We start from the raw sequence: 10,086 nt of genomic DNA, 5'->3' as shown, positions 1-10,086 counted from the left end.
AAGGAGGCGGAAGGGATGCAGCAAGTAGGATAGAGCAGTCCTTCTCCTTTGTCTCAGTTGGTATTTTCCCCCTGCTGCTTACCCCTTCAGTCTGCAAACCCCTGAATGCAAAACTAGTACAAGTTACACTACTTGCCCATTATTTACCCCCATTCTCTGGCCAATTTTCAGCTGATGTTTAATTTCCACCATTTAGAGAAGGGGTTCTCAAACTTCATTGCACCATGACCCTCTTCTGACAACAAAAATTACTACACAACTCCAGAAGGGGGGACCGAAGCTTGAGCCTGCCTGAGCCCTGCTGCCTCAGATTGGGGGGAGGAGTGAGGGGGGCAAAGCCTGAGCCTCATCACCCGGGCAAGGGTGGGGGCAAAGCTGAGGCAAGGGGCCTGTAACCTGAGCCCAGCAACCCAGGGCTGAAGCACTCAGACTTCAGCTTCTGCCCTAGGTGGTGCAGCTCGGGCTTTGTCCCCGGGTGCTGGGGCTCAGACTTCAGCTTCAGTCCTGGGCCCCAGCAAGTCTAAGCCAGCCCTCACAACCCCATTAAAATGGGGTCATGACCTGCTTTGGGGTCCCGACTCTCAGTTTAGGGTGACAAGGAGTCTGGTGGCACCTTAAAGACTAATAGATTTATTTGGGCATAAACTTTCATGGGTAAAAAAGCCACTTCTTCAGATGTTTAGGGTGAGCCTCCCAGCCTAGGTAGACAGACACACACTAGCTCACGTTGAGGTCACCTACTAAAAACGAGCACTGAGGATGTTGTGGCACAAGCAGTGCCATAGGCTAGTCACCGGAGTACAAGCCCTCTTGACACCCCCACTGGCCCCACCAGATCCCTACTCACGTGGCTAGCCTGTGTCATAACGTCCACACCGCTATTTTAAGCACATTAGCTTGAGCAGAGGTAGCTTGTGGGCAGGCAGGCATGGTCCCAGCTACCGTGAAGACATACCCTTAGTGACTGTGTTTTATTCCTCCCATGTTATGTCATGGCACCTTAGAAAGAAAAGAATGGATTTTAAACTGATTATGTGAAGAGCCATTTCACCCTGGCTACTGGCGGCATAACCCACACATAGTGCTAAAATTGGTGAACTTTAGTCAAATTGATTTACAGAACATGTTAATTGTCACTGTAAAAGATTTTGTTATAGATTACAATGGCTTCTAAGCTGCCATAGTGACCTGTCTTTTAGTGACTTTATTATTGGTTTAATGCTAAAAGGATTTTGGACGTGGTAAAATATAGCACTGTTAGGGTATGTCTACACTGCAAAAAAGAAACTGGCAGCACACAGTCTCAGAGCCCAGTCCCTTGGCTGCGACTCAGGCTCTGGGACTAAAAATAGACTAAAGTAGAGACGATCAGGCTCGGGTTGGCGCCCAGGCTGTGAGTCCCTCCATTCTTGCTGGGTTTTAGAGGCCAGGATCCAGCCCGAGGCCGATCAGCTAAACTGCTATTTTTAGTCCCACAGCCTAAGCCCAAGTAGTCGGACCCAGGCCAGCCGCAGCTGTGCTGCAGCTCTTTCATTGCAGAGTCAATGTAGCCTGAGGTCTTCTATCACTGTGTAGCTGTCAGGCTTGCATGCGCTATGCCGCCATAGTAAAAGTCCCTAAGAAATTGTAGTTAAATATGGGTTAAATAGTGTACTCGACCCTTTTCTGTATTAACTAGGAATTGCCAGCCTGGATTAGCAGCAAGGTCCAGCTCATCTAGGGTCCTGTCACCAACAATGGCCAGTACCAGATACTTTGAGGTGGAGTGGGGGAGGGAGACAACACTGCAGGAGGCAGTTGTGGGATAATCTTTAATAGTTAGAGACTGGATTTAGCCCTGAAGCAGGAGGTTTAATATCGTTAGCAGTAACTAATCTGGTGGCTCCTGTTACCCATTAACTGGCCAATGACTCCTCTAAGATATTTAGGTGCCTAGCTGCTTCATTAGATGCCTAACACCTCCATTTAGGAGCCACTGACTTTTTTCAAAACTGCCACTCTGCTGCTATCTAACCCTAAGTCCTGTAGGTGCCTGTGAGTTCTCCGATCAGCATTCACAAACCACCTCAGCCCACAGGTCACCCCCCCAGCTAACATGCAGTTTAGGCTGCGTGTCCCCATCTTGTCAGTGGGGCCTGCTCCCATAGGCATGCACTGACCATGTAGCTGGGGGTGGGGGGGGTAGGGTGAGGCTGGATGCAGGCCACTGGTAAGTAGGGTTGCCAAGTTGCTAATGGCACAAAACTGAACACCCCTGCTCCGCCCCTTCTCTGAGGCCCCCCCCGCCTCCACGCTCTCCGTCCCCCCCCCTTCTTCTGTTGCATGCTCTCCCCCACCCTCACCTCACTTTCATGTGGGGGGGGGAAGAGGGCTACGAGCTGGGGGGAGGGGGCCGTGGATTTGGGGTGCAGGAGGGGATTCAGGGCTGGGCCAGGAGGATGGGGGGGGGAGCTCTGGGAGGCAGTTTGGGTGTAGGAGGGGGCTGTGGTGGCAGGGGGCAAGGATGAGGGGGTTTGTGGTACAGGAGGGGCCTCAGGGCTGGGGTTGGGGTGTTGGGAGGGAGTGTGGGTGGGGGAGGGGACCGGGGGTGAGGGGTTGGGGTGCAGGATCCACAGGGCACTTACCACAACTCCCTGCAGCTTCTAGGTCAGAGGTTGGCAAACTACTGCCCCGGGGGCCCGTCCTGCCTGGCCCTTGAGCCTCCGGCTGGGGAGACTGGTCCCCCCTCCCCCACAGCCGCCAGTACTCTGGGCTGCGAGCTCCTGCCGGGCAGCGCGGCTGCAAGACCCGCCAGCCCGCCCCGTGTTCTAGCCTGCACGGCGGTGTGGCCAGGCCTGGTGCTCTGAGCGGCATGGTAAGAGGGCGGGGGATAAGGAGCTGTTGGAGAGCAGGGGGTGATTGGGGAGGAGGGGGGCTGTCAGGGGGCAGGAGTGTGGCTAGGGGATGGGATACCGGGGGGGCGGGTTTAGGGGGTAGGGGTCCCAGGAGGGGGGGGCAGTCAGGGGACAATGGGGGGGGGGGGTTGGATCGGTGGGGGGCAGACTGTTTGCTGAGGCACAGCCTTCCCTACCTGGCCCTCCATACAGTTTTGGAGCCCCGATGTGGCCCTCAGGCCAAAAAGTTTGCCCACTCCTGCCCTGAAGTCTCAGATGCCAACAAGCTAGCCACCTAGCCAAGCCCATAGGAAATGCTGAGGTGAGGGGTGTAGTCTTACCTCTGCCCATAGGCAGTGGGTGGAGCTTCCCCTAGGGGAGGCTATCCCCCGTCTGCCTTTTCTAGCCAAGGGCCCCTCCCCATTCTGTGCTCTCTGCCTCTCCCCGTGGCAGGGGGGAGGAGGAGGTCTGGGCCCAGCCCCTTTCCCCCCACCCCCCCAACCCAGTCAGGGCCACTGGGTGGGGGAGAAGCACTGAGCACCTGGTCAGGGCCACAGGACTTAGCACTCACCTCCACCCCCTATGACCCTAGCCAGGTGGGAGGGGGTGCTGGAGCTTGGCCCTGGCTGGAGCATGGATCCCCTCCCCCACCCTATTCCACCCCCCCTCCACTCTGCCTCTTTCCCTCCCTGCAAACACCTGAGGTCAGAAATGCCTTCAGCCCTGGGGCCGTGGTGGGGGATTTTTTTTCAGGGGACCAGGGCTCCAGATCTGTCACTCCTTCCTCCACTCCCTGGCAGCACGAGGTTTGGGGAGTTAGCCACCAGTCTGGACCAGTGAACAGTGCCTCTCTGCACTTGGCATTCTCAGCCATGAACCCACTCCTGGCTTTTTTTGGGGGTGGGTCTGCTTTTAACCAAAATCCTAGGGGCAAGAGCATTTACCCAGAAGGTGAGAGCCAAATCTCCCCGCCATGTGGACCAGCCACTTGAACACAGATCCTCCCAGGAGAATGCCCTAAGCTTGGGGTACTTGGGGGCTGGGGAAGGGAAAGAGGGTCTTGATCTCTCCCGTTGCTGCTGTTCCACTGTGTATAATAAAGGAGGGGGGGAGAGAGAGCGAGAGAAAATGAATCGCTATAGGCCAGTGGGTAGGGCACACATCTGGGATCAAACCAGGTTCCAGTCCCTGCTCCCTCACTTCCTAGGGGCTATAAGGGAGGGAGGGAGGCAGAGGCAATTCCATAAGAGGCATGCCATAAGGCAGCAAAGTTTTCCAGTCACAGCCACCCTTGCCATTCACAGCATTTGTCATACCTCTGTCCCCTGCCCCCACATGACTTGTAATCTGAAACTTTTTTCTTCTTTGGGGGGGGCAAGGGCTCTAGCCTGCAGCAGGACTGGGATCCCCCTGCCATACTAGTGGGTGTGGGTACCACAGGGTGGGATGGCAGAAGCAGTAAGGGAGGCATTGTCACGACTTACTGCTGGCTAGGGTAGGGTAGCGGGGGGGCACTGATGGTGTTTGCGGTGCAGGAGGTCTATGTTTTTAATCCCACTCCCATCCAACATTACAGACTATTTTTATCCCACGCCTGCTATTACAGCAGTGGGTCTTGTGGGGCCCACAGCATCACAGTTTCTTCATGCACCCCCCCAACCCCCTCCCAGAGAACCTCTTGCGTTTCTTTCCCCCTCCCTCCCTCCCTCCCTCCCACCGAAGGTGCACACACCAGTTTGCACACCACTGCCATAAAGCATCCTAACTACTGAGTCGGGCCACACAGGTGAGATTGGTTGGGGCTGTGAATCCCACCAAGGCCCATGAGTTAGGCAGCAAGTCACTTGGTGGTGTCAGGACTGAAGCAGCTGTGTGCATGCCCACTAGTAGAAACGTGAGCATCTCAGATTTTACCAATAGAAATATATGTGCCCACGAGGCATTAGCTCCGCAAAGGAGGTTTTTAGCTCAGCACTGCAATGTCTAATTTTAGTCACCCTGCTAGGGCCTAATAAAATCCTTAGCCTTGAATTAGGCATCCAGGCTCCCTATGCAAAGCATAGGAAGAGTTGGGCACTTAAAAGTGGGATTCACAGCTGCCAGCAAGCTGAGCCAATAGGAAAAGCCAAGGACAGGGCTTATATGTGAACAAGGGTGTGGGCAACTCAGCAGCTCTGGAACAGCTTTGAACCTGCCTAACTGGTGAAATTTAGGTGCCCACAGGGTTAGATGGCAACTGAGTGGTGGTTTTAAGCCTGTCTGTGGTGTCTAAATGTTGGACTTAGATGCCACAATTTGTGGATCAAGCCCCTAAATCTCCGCTGTACTGTATGGGGAGCCTAAGTGCCAACGTTGGGGCTGAAAATTCCTGTGGGCAGCAGCAACTAAGGCTTAGGCATTGGAACGCTGATCAGTACTTTTAAGGATCTGGGTTTGAGTTCCCTCATCTAATTAAGCAGAATGTAGAAGTATTTCCTAAGGATGCTTCAGAGATTAAGACAAAAACTTCTAAGGATATACTTTTTCAGACAATGTGTAATTAGAACGCACTGCCACAGGATGGGGATGAGGCCAAGACCTTAGCAAGATTCCAAAAGGGACTGGATATTTATAGGGAAATAAATTGTTTTTAATTTTTTCCCCACTGGTCCACACAGCAAAAATTACCGGAATACAAAATAAAATCTAGTGAAGTCATTAATTTTTTAAAATGCTTTAGTACTATTACAGATGTCCAAACTGCTTTTATTCTACATTTTGAAGAGTTGTAACTCTATGCTACATTCCAGCCTGGAGTGGGGCTTTAGAGTATAGTGAAAAACATATCTTACACTAAGGATTGGTAATGGTAAAGGCTGCCAGACTTGATATGTAGTGCTACTACGCACCACTGTCCCAATCTGCTTTGTGCTGTCATTCTAGACCTGTCACTGTGATTGTATTGACTCATTAGCTTCAGTGTATATCACCTCTGATATTAAAAAAGCATTGTAAAACAGTATTTACAGACATCAGTAATTTTAAGATCTACTTAATCTTAAACTTGAATGTCTAACATACCTTTTCTTCTCTGGCCAGCTTCACTACAGTGGTTGTTTTTCAGCTTTAAGAACTATAACTCTAGCGTGACATGTGCAACTGGAATTGAATATGACAAAGGAAATATCTCTGCAACTCTAGAAAAATACTGCTTTTGGTTTCTGTTTTTTTAGCACAAAGATGTCCAGCTAAAAGCATTATGCTATAAAATAATAATAGTGTGCACTTCAAAGAACCTTTGATCCTGGGATTTTTAGACCACTTTATAAAGATGGATAAGTACTATTTATAACCATTATTACAGATGTGGAAATTGAGATACAGAGGTTAAACTCCAGATCCTCAAAGGTATTTAGGCACCTAATTCCCATGGATTTCATTTTGGTAACCTGGCTTAAAGTCATGTGACAAATTAGCACCACACTTGAGAATAGAACTCAGGCCTCCTGTTGACTAGTCCATGCTCTAAGCATTCGTGTCAAGAACCATCACTTCACAAACCGCATCAGTCATTTCAAATGACCTGTACACAAAAAAGATCCCTCATTTCACAATATACTAAATACAGTAAATATTCACCCAAGAACAATTAAATTAAATAATTTGAGTTTAATCTGCAGTCCCTTCTCAGGCAATCTTTCTATTCAGTAATCATTTTACTCAAGTAAGGTGTGAGGACGGTGAGGCTTAGGAGCTCCAGGAAAATGTTCAGAATGACGTACAGAAGATGAAGCAAGCAAATGAGAACTGTGGCGCTAGATCCTGACCTAACTGTAAGGATAGTTATTCCTGCAGTTCTGGAGAAAACAGTAGTAAGTAGGGAAGTTTTCTAAATAATCTTTGTTCTGTTTCTTTGGCTCCCTGACATAAGCTAATTATAGCTGCCAGACATTTATATGGCATTCATCGCCATAGAATCGGAGCAGCTAAGGTAGTCTTATAGGTAGTTATAGGGGGTTTCTTTGTGAATATTTTACACAACTCTTGCATTTTAAATTCAGTAATGCTGCATATTGCATACAGCACCCTTCACCAATGATACTTAGGAAAAAAATATGATTATCACCCCTAGCTGATGGAAGTTAAATATTTAATTGGATATAATGAGTCCTATTTCTATTTCAATTAAACATCATAGCTGAAGGACAAGAAACGGTAACAGGTAAAAAACACAGATAAACAGAAGTAGAGCGTAATTGTCACTAAAAAAATGGAATATTCCAGGAATCAGCTTCTGAATCTTTACTGAAAGGAAGTAAAATTCAAATGGATTTGAATTAACAGCTGTCTGTTACAGAGCAGAGCAGTGTAGGTAGCATATATGTCAAATGTCATACCGTCCAGGGAAAACTCTCTGGAGTAACAAACTCCTTTAAAAATGTGTAGGAAATATAAAAGAACTAGAAAAATCAATACGATGGGGAGACCTCCACTGAGCTGGGGCAGAACAATATAAACATGAGGAGATTGGGAAATGGTCCCACTTACAGCACAAAATATTGGTTCCCATCACGAGGTCCTTCAAAAATGTTTCTTTAACACATGTAAAGTAACAGAGGAAAAGTGAATATAAAGGGCCAGCCAGCACTTGCAAAGTGGAGTCTCAGTGCTCCAAGGGAAGCTCTGGATGACGGTGCCTCTGACCACATCTGTAGTGCAGCTGTTGTGCCATATCCCTTAGGAGAGTACAACCTGAGATCCTCCTGACAACTGCAAGTTCTGTAGGGAAAACACTACGAGCAGCCAAGTGCAGGAGAACCTGAAGGCTGAGTTGTTTTAGGTTTTGCTGTTGTTATAAAGGCAAACCCCCAGGGGGTAATAAAGAAAAAGTCAAGGGGATATATTTTCCTCACCTCCCACAGTGGTTGCACTCAGGGCTTGGACCCTATCTAATGTGTGTGGATAGCATGTTATGGGAAAGAAATGCCACCTTCTTACATGCAGATACTGAGATAACTGGTATATATGGTTACCAATATTCAGAGGATTGCTGTATTTTATTTTTCGGGCCCCTTACTGTATCTCCTTTATGATCATCCTTCATGTAAAGCAATGCTATGGCCTCACCTGGAATCTTCTAATTCCTACTTATTCCATCATAACAGTGATAATGGAGAAAATAGGAGGGGTACATAAGTGGGCTACAAAAACACAGGCATGGAAATGCTTCTGTATGATGAGAGAATGCCAAGATCAGGCCTACTTAGTTTAAACCAGTGAAAGCAGAGGGAAGGTAACAATACAAATACAAAATAAGAAATTGTATAGCAAAGATAAATTGGATCCTCCTATTTACCCAGTACAAGAGCATAGGGCTATTCAGTGAAACCTGAAGACAATACAATCTAAACCATAAAGGAAGTACTGTATTACATGATGCAAATGTAACCTGTGCAACTCCTTACCACAAAAATTACAAACTAACAAGTAATAAGACCTCCTACAGCTACATTAAATAGGATACCAACTCTTCCTACAAGAATAACTAATAATCATTTAGCACTTTGTCAACTTTAGATCTCAAAATGCTTTACAAAGGAAGACGGTATCATTTTCCACATCGTAAAAATGGGGAAACACCAAGAGATGAAGTAATTTGCCCAAGCTCACCCAACAGGCCAGAGCTGAGAACAGAAACTGGGTCTTTCAAGTCCCAGTCTAGCTCTCTGCTCACTAGGCAACCGTCTCTCTACAAAGGAAATTCACCTTAATTAACATTAGTACAACACGTTCCACAGGGGTTGGTTATTCCATAATTGTCCACTGCAGAGTTAGGGTCTATGTTTCTGGCCCCTTCTCTGAATCAGCTAGTAGTGGCCACTCTCAAAAGACAGGATCCTGGAACAATTCCTATCTTGCTAAGTAGGTCATGCAGGAAAGTTCATGCCTGGAACCCTCATTTAAGGAGAATCAGAGGGTACCTGTGAGCAAGGGATTCCTAACAGAGGCAGGTTATGAGGTAGCTGGGAATTTGGTGCTGCTGTGGCAGTACAGGGTGTTAGTGCAGAAGAACCTGTGCCTCTAATCTATCTTGGGTGAATGAACCTCTGCTGCTTCCGCAGGGAAGGAGAATGGGGCTAAAGCCCCTTTCTGCAGCAGGGGACAATCTGGCTTTGGTTTTATACTTTTAATTAAAAAATAAAACTGTTTGATGTTGCTACGTGAGTCACTCTTCTTCCCAAGCACCCTGAAATGGTGGCTGTGTACAATAGAACTATCTTCTTTAAAGCCCTGCCTACCCGCAGTGCTATGAGCCTGAGCAAACAGTAAATACATGGCAGTATTATGCCAGTAACCATTTGGTGATAGGAGAAGAAACAGTTGCTATTTTCAAACAGTTTTAGAAAAAGGAAAAAAGATGACATATCAGAGAGGAAATGACTCTTCCCAACAGAATATAAAGCTCAGCTGACTGACCTACCCTTAAAAGTTTTCTGGCATAGTAATGTCAGTTAGGAGTATGAAAAAAATATCCTCCTCCCCACACACACACACACACACACACCTGACACAGCTATGCCAGAAACAGCCCTAGTGTAGACACAGTTATTCCAGCCAAAAAAATCCTTTTGGAAGCATAGTTTATTTAGAGTTCAGGGAACTGGTATAAGCTATATTGGCAAAAAAAAATAAATAAAACCAGTTTTTTGCTAATGCAAACTGCATCTCCACTAGGCTATATCAATAAACCCTTTCTAGCACAGACAAGTCAGTGTCCCTCAAATACATACATTTAAATATATATATTATATATAATAGTATAGGGAGAGATTGGGTGGAGAGAAATTTAATATATAAATGTACCTGTGTTAAAAAAACAAAACTTGAAAGGCACATGCCAGTTTAACCATTTAGATGCAACAGAAATCCATTTTAGGAAAAAACAAAAAGCAAAAGACTCTAAACTCTAATTTTGAAGAATTTGCAAGTGAAACAGGTGCTATGAAACACTGTTACTTTGGTAGCATATTATTTAGTATATAAAAGTTGTTCATATTTAAGCACAAAGGCTTTCAAAATGTATGACTTACAGTGCACTATTTTTAAAAGTTTGCAGACAAATGCAAACCAGAGCTAATTAGGTGCAAATAGCAGAGGACATTATTTTCTAAGACAAACATCTACCTGTTCTTTTTCACTTTGTCTTTCACCACTGTTAAAAAAACGCTATTAT

This window comes from Eretmochelys imbricata, chromosome 8 (assembly GCF_965152235.1).
Source record: "Eretmochelys imbricata isolate rEreImb1 chromosome 8, rEreImb1.hap1, whole genome shotgun sequence".
Taxonomy (NCBI): domain Eukaryota; kingdom Metazoa; phylum Chordata; order Testudines; family Cheloniidae; genus Eretmochelys; species Eretmochelys imbricata.
This window is presented reverse-complemented; position numbering follows the sequence as displayed.